The sequence below is a fragment of the Montipora capricornis genome, chromosome 7, assembly GCF_036669925.1.
Source record: "Montipora capricornis isolate CH-2021 chromosome 7, ASM3666992v2, whole genome shotgun sequence".
NCBI classification, from domain to species: Eukaryota; Metazoa; Cnidaria; class Anthozoa; order Scleractinia; family Acroporidae; genus Montipora; species Montipora capricornis.
In genome coordinates, this window is record NC_090889.1 from 33368192 (window position 1) to 33375691 (window position 7500).

The window sequence follows — 7500 nt, forward strand, 5'->3', positions numbered from 1 at the left end:
ACATGTCATCACATGTCTCTATCCATACAGTTTCTGTTAAACACAAAAAAGCAAGGTGCTGTTACATTACTGTTCTACAACCTCTCCTCAATCCTGCCACACATAGGTTGAAGAAAAAAATGAAATGGTGTTGTGATCTACAACATTGCTGATTCAAGCATATTTGAACAAGGAAGAGAAAAATGAAGTCAAAATATAAATATATACATTAAATTTAGATATGCATCGATCATATAAACAATAGTTATAAGTGTATACAGTCATTAATTTCAATGGTCATTCTTAGGCATCTCTATTTTAATTACATTATTAATACTGCTAACATTAATAATTTTATTTTAAATTAGTTTGTATATTTGTATGCTTGATTCTATTATTGTCACAAAAATCCTATTAAGAAATTGCAATATTACCAAGAGTGTCAGTTCCACCAGTTAATTGCCCATATTGTATGCTTGGGGGCCTGGAGGACAATTAAGTACATGTAACTTGCTTCTCTGAAAATCTCGTTGACAGTATTGGAGCAGTGGGGTTTTTGAGACCTTCACTGAATTCCTGCAATGTAAAGTTATTTTACATTGTTTTTAATCAAGCAATAGAAAAGATGTATCACAAAAACACAACTACTGATCATTGATTGTTTTTGTTGCTCTTACCTGAGCTTCATCTGGTAATTAGCTCCCATTACCAGTGACTTATTTATTTATTTATTTATTTATTTATTTTTATTACAATTTAATGGAAACAACTATATACATGTATTAAATATTAATTATTAAACAAGAAAAAAATCAATTGTAAGGAAAATAGTAAGAAACCATAGGGATAATCTGTAAAAGAGTAATCAACACTCCATACTAGACAGATCACCGAGAAGCTGAGCAAAACGTTTTTAACAATTAAACATGTTTAAAAGTTGCCAGAGAAGGGGCTAATCTAAGCTCTAATGGCAAAGAATTCCATTAAGACTCACCTACAATTCTATTACAATAGCTTGTCAATTCCCTGGCGGGTCTGCCTTTCCTTTAGTCCTTCCTTTTCACAGAGGAGGTCAGATTTTCCTGACGTTTCTTCACGTGCATTTTTTTTTTCCAAATTACCAAACCTGGCCCCAGTTGTTCAAAAGGTGGATAACGCTATCCACCGAATAAATCACTATCCATTGGGGATAACGCAATTGGTTTTGCTAGCCCCAGTTGTTCAAACGATAGACAGCACTATCCACCGGATAAATCACTATCCAGCGGATAAACACTAGCAAAACCAATTGAGTTATCCAATGGATAGTGATTTATGCGGTGGATAGCGCTACAATTTATCTTCAGTGGATGGGATGATACTCACCTTGACTGCATTGTGTGACTTGCGTCATTTCCGCTTCTAATCCATTCTAATTTGTTCCCAGGATCTCTCTTCTCTGCCTCCTTCCTCAATCACAAAGAGACCCTGGGAACGAGGTTGAATGTTTCTTTGTTTTGAGGGTCCGGTGTTTTCCTGTTTTCTGTGTTTGTAGTGTTGCCTCGGAAGTTGATAGTTAACAACTATTCACTGAAGTGGAGGTGGCTAGTAGTGGATATTTTGCGGCTCGGTAAATATCCACCATTAGTCACCGACGCTGAGGTGAATAGTTGTTTTAGTATATACTAAAACAGTGAGATAATACAGCACAAAAAGAGGATTTCAACTCATTTATTCCTGCAAAGATCAAAGATTAGGAAATTTTTGGGAGCAAATTCCGCGCGAATTGCTCGAAGGTGAATACTTAACAACTATTCCCCGAAGTGGAGGTGGCTAGCGGTGGATATTTACCGAACCGCGACACTAAGGTGAATAGTCGTTTTAGTATACATGTATACTAAAGCAGTGAGATAATATACACCACAAAAAATTAATTTGGATGTCTTCTTCACTTGTCACGGATGCAAATCGGGACGCCATTTTTTCCTGAGTTGCTCGAAGGTAAATAGCACAGGATATCCGGAGTTTGACGAGCCAATCAGCGCGCGACTTCAACGCTATCCACTGTTTCAGTATATACTAGCAAAGGATATCCGGAGTTTGAGTAGCCAATCAGCTCGGGTGTTCAACGCTTTCCACTGTTTTAGTACATACTAATAACAGTCACACTGGCGAGACTTATTAGTTTAATTTCTAAGAACACGTCCACATGGAGGTGAGGCATCCCAGGTTGGTGAGGCACCTTGCCTACCCGTAATCAAACAAAGCGAGAGCGAGCCTTCACATGCACCATTTATAGCCCCCGGTGCGATGGGGTGAGGTTTCCAAATGCTATCGCGTGCTCGCTAAGGACGAACACAAACAAAAGACATGTTTTCACGATAAAAGCAATTTTCATTTCATTGGCATCTTAAGCGGCAGCTTACCAGTTATGTGGTTTAATGTTGACCTGTTTAATCCAAAGCGTCGGCTCCAAAGAATAGGCCTAGAAGCAGCAAACCAACTATTATGCATGATTATAGGACACCATACGTCGATGGTTTTGTCGTATTCTTCGGCATTTTCTTCAAGGAAACTGTTTCCCTCGACGTTTTAAAGTGAATTCGGCGGAAAAGCTCGCCAGGCCTGTAACGGCTGGTAGCCATATTCTTTTGGCGGGCTTTGGCAGAATGTTCAAACTAAAAGATTAATGCCCGGATGAACATCACCCCAGTCAGGCGGGGTACCCTATCTTCAGCATTCACATGGAGAAAACTCACTCCACCCTAAGCGGGTTACCTGTCCCGGCTGACCGGGCAACGGGACAGTAGTGTCTTCCAAATTTTTAAACTAGACGTCCCTAATAGAGAAAAGATATTTAGCAATGTGCTGTGTGAAGACAAGTTAAAAGGGAAAACAGCTCACTTCCGGTTGTCGTCCGCATCTCAAAAACTCGCGTGCCTTAGCTCCCTAACACCGCAGAAAAACGCAAGTGCATGCTTACGTAATACCACTAGGCAGCTCTTAAAAGCCTTCATAATTCTTCTCCAGTTAATCCGCGAGCTTGCTCACAGGAGCATTTCATTTTATTTCACAGTCGCTCTGATCTTGCAAATCTACCTGACGAAGGTTTCATCATAACTGAGGGAGGGGATGGTGGACACTCTACCGAACCGATCCTCCCTGCTGAGACAGCTACTTATCAGACCAGCGGCTTGAACCACACTGGAGCAAATGCTGCCGCGGACTCAATTTACTCTGGTGACGGAGGCGCTTGGCAGGCGACGGAACAAAGCCAACTTATGGGGACAGGTGCTAACCAAGCCAACGGGCTGAGTGACGCTGCTGTGGGAGGAGCTGTGCAGAATCAACCCAGTGAGCCTATTGGAGGCCCAAACAACGGGCTTTGGCAGAGTCGCACTGCTGAGAGAGGCGGAAGAATGAGCGACTGGCACCTGGCTGACCTGACTGTTGACCAAACCAGCGAAAGGGACTATCCCAGTGTGATGGGGCTGGGAGCCCATCACCTCAGCCATAATGGACACGCAGCATCGGATAACGTATTCAGTGTTCCCTCTGGTGAGGGTGCCCAGCAGATCAACGGGTTACCTCGAAACTATGAAGAGGAGCCTGTTACTGAAGAGGCCGATGGATTAAGCTCCCACAGAGTAGAACGTGCGTGGCAGGCATGTGAAATGAGCTTCCTTTATCATCCTAATGGAGGCAACTGTCGTCCTTATGGGACAGCTGTAAGGGAGGCTCTGCCCTTTCCCATCCAAGAAGGTGTGACATGCTCGCCTGTGCAGGAACAAGGTGACGGATATGCAGGACCACAGGCACCAATTCAACTTCCTGAAGTCAATTTAATCTCTCCCAAAATGCATCGCTGCAGCACAGAAGAGATAAAACAATGGAAGCAACAACTTACGAGGCAAGTGAAACATTTGAATTACCAATAATAATAGTAATAACAAATAAAAAAATAAATATAGTATGACGTGTCGAACGCTGTTCGGTTTTTGTTAAGTAGGTGGTAAGATAAAAATTAGCATGCATCATATACAAGTAAGAAGCGAACTTGTAAAAGAATCTTTAATATCACTGAGGAAGAAAGACACAATTGATCCTAGCACTTAACAGTTTAAGCAATTATCACTTGAAACAGGCACCTGAAAAATTCAGGTGACTTTAACTGGGTTCGTCGTCTATTACCGCACTTCAAATATTCATTTCTTTTTATTCATCATTGCTTTCACGGAAATTGTGAGCCCTGCAACAAGTTGACCTGCTCCCTACTGATCATGAGTGGCTTCATAGCTAAGTTGGTAGAGCATTGCACAGGCATCCCAGAGGTCATGGGTTGGAATCCTGTTGAAGCCACCCGAATTTCTGAGGTGTTTTAAGAGAGAATTGCTTAAATTGTCCAATCAAGTGCAAGAATCATTTCTCAATTTCGTCTGTAACCCGCGCTGCACTTCAAATACCAACCCGTTCTCGCCCTTGAATTATTAGCGATTATCCTGAATAGTTAATTTGCTTTGAATTCACTACTGATTTATTATCGCAAATTTAGAAAACTGAAACCTTTATGTGGATTATGGGAAATGGTCATATATTTTTTTTAAAGAGACAAACCAAGTGTATGGACTTAGGACTCGAACCTGGGAATGTTCATTGTTAACCCGTCACCTAACCACTACCGGCACCACCACACCGCTAGCTGTTCATGGACACATTATTTTAAACACTTTTTGATAATGCTTTCTTATCACTCGCCAGCAAACAACATTAAACACTACAATAGGTCGACTTCCAAAGTTCACGACAAAGCTAAACATTTTTAAATCAACGATTAGGCCTAAATTATTAATTTAGCTTAGGCCTAATAACGCAGTAGCGATATTTTATGGTAGACTTAAATAATTTTTTTTTTCTAATATAGAAAGGCAAGGTCTTGATCTTTAGTGGCAAAGAGGAAAGAAGCGGTTCCTATCTAGTAGAAACTTTGGGTTCAATTCCAATCTACGGATATGATTTTTTTTATTTTTCTCTGCTACCACAAGTCCTGGGAAACAGTGTCCAGTCTTCCAAATTTGTGATAATGGTGAATTCAAAGCAAATTAATAATTCAGGATAAACGTGAATTCATTGGGCAAGAACGTGTTGCAAATACACCTTTCTTTCACGAATCTTCATCTTTACTTAAGGACTCGAGTTTGGGGGACAATTGGTGACTTTGGTTGTCTGTATTCCCAGATGCGAGTCACGTTGAGGTTGGGGCGGAGCTAGAGGAAGGGAACGCTTATCATAATCGTCGTTCATCTAATTAAATAAGAAAGTGAGGAACTCAGGGAAAATTACCTTCCATTTTCTTGGTCATGACTAATGGAAAAGTCTTGAAGTGATGGGGCTTTTTATTGATATCTAAAAAATGATCATGTTGCAGGTCAAAACCGCAGGAAGCTAGAAAAAAGAATAATGCTCGCAACCCATCCTTCACTTTCAAAATTACCGAAGTTGATCAACATCGCGAAAACGAAACACCAGTCTTTACAGATGCAGTGTACAATGATCATCAGGAAAAGCTTTTTGGCATAAGAATTCACCCCAAGGGCGTAGGCAGTGGAACAGGCAGACATGTGGCACTGTTCATTCATTTGATAAAAGGAGACTTCGATAATTCCCTAGTTTGGCCTTTTGATGGGATCGTCACTATTAGCGTCCTAGATCAGAGTGATTCCAGCCCCCGTCGCGACCTCATTCAGATAATACAAGCAAATCCTGACGTGCCGGCCTTCCAACAGCCTGGTGAAACCATTTGCCGCATCGGGTATGGCTATGAAAGGTTCGCTCCAATCGAGGAGTTGTTTGGTCCTCGATATGTGAAAGACGATGCATTGTTGTTAAAAATAGAGTTTTCGGGGTAATGATAGATACACCTACAAGGTAATGCCGTCAATATTTTTCTCAAAGAGATTTGATTTTGCTATAGATCGCACGAGCTTCCTGCCTAAGACGATGCAAATATGTCTGAAAAGATAAGTAGATTGAACTGATTGATACATTTCGTGGATGTTTACATGGAGAGAGGTGAATGGCTCAGGCATGCAAAAATTTGTATTCGGTCCGTACGTAAAGGTGTTTCTGCTGATAACATCTTCCTAGCTAGGATATGCGCTTTGTAAACCACTTTTAATTTACGAAATCCCGTTGAAAGGGACAAAAACGAAGATGGCCGCGGACAAATATGCTTTAATATCTGTTTTCAATTACAAACTCTTACCCGGACCGAAGTCAGTGCATGTCAGCCACGTGACAATAGTTTGCTTTCTGGCGTCTTTCAATGCAGAATTTACTTTTGGCCATGTAAACAGCCCCATAATCGATGATAAATGAAGTTTGTCTGTCTAAAAGAGATTTAGCAGCATAAAGTCAATTGTCCTTACACCTTGAATTGTGACTTCGCCAGTTAAGATTTCAAAGTATATCGGCTGTTCAAATATGACGTAGTCAGGGTTTTAGATATTTAAATGTCACAATGGAGTCTCAGAAACAGATCATTGGTGACTCAATAATTAAGTATTTCACATTTCATGACAATAACCATTTACTTTATTTGTTTTACCCATGATTACGCAGATTTTTTTTTGTTTTCTCCATACAGTAGTACAACACACACTATTACAAATGATTAAAATAGAAAACTGAATGGAGAAAAGTATGGTATAGTAAAACTAGTTAGTGCCCTAAATATTAAATTAATATTATGCTCATTATATCTAAGAAGAGCAGCAGAGCTATACTGCGGAACGCTGTCCGTTGACCTAATCATAAGGCCCGGATTTGTAGATTTGTAGATTTTGTCCTCTGGTATTTTGCTCGCAGAGAATGATTTTTTTAACATAGTCTTAGGTTTTTGGTCATCTATCTATTGACGTTTTCGTAAGATTACCAATTTTCTTGTGTTTTTCAAAGAAAATTTTGTCGTTTGAAACAGCTAGTAGTCAATTTGCGTTTCAAACACATCATTTCTGTGCACTTTTCCAAGTTTTTATAATGTAATTTTTTGCAGAAAAAGCTGGTAACTTTATTAAAACAAATTCACTGCGTGGATTACATCTGTTTAAAAGACCTTTCTTGTGTGCACGCAGCGCCATAAACTTTTACCAGTATGTTTCTCCAAACGTCCGTTTAAAAGGTTTCAACGCTTGTTCAATATGCATTTACTTTATTGTTGAATCAAATATCGAGGGCTTTTAATTTGAAAAGGTTGTTTCGTATGCTGAAAGAGTGTAGACTCAAATTTAGACTGATTAAAGCCTCACACAACATTGGTTCAACATATTGAATAGCGTTGAAGCAGTTTGAACGTTAATTTGTTCTCATCTGGCTCTCATCACTCAAGGATGGGAGAGCCTGGGGTATTGTTTCTAGTTCCTTGCAATCAATGCGTTGGCGTTAACGAGATGTTTGAAAGTACTCTGGAAATTTGACTTTGCTTTTGCCCTCGTCTTTTACCCAACCTCCAGTCATTGTCCGCTCAAAACCTTTGTTGAACGAAAT

General features: G+C 40.1%; 1 long non-coding RNA gene across 1 annotated transcript in view; it reads right to left on the reverse strand.

Annotated features, from left to right (window-relative positions):
• LOC138057845 (uncharacterized) overlaps positions 1–1336 on the reverse strand; it is a 1364-nt gene extending 28 nt beyond the window's left edge. Inside the window, exons 1-3 of the long non-coding RNA XR_011133730.1 lie at positions 974–1336; positions 414–555; positions 1–33 (exon numbers count right to left, since the gene is read on the reverse strand). The exon at positions 1–33 is cut by the window's left edge and continues 28 nt beyond it. This is a non-coding gene — a long non-coding RNA (uncharacterized lncRNA). The remainder of the gene's footprint in view (positions 34–413; positions 556–973) is intronic.
• Positions 1337–7500: the final 6164 nt, after the last annotated feature.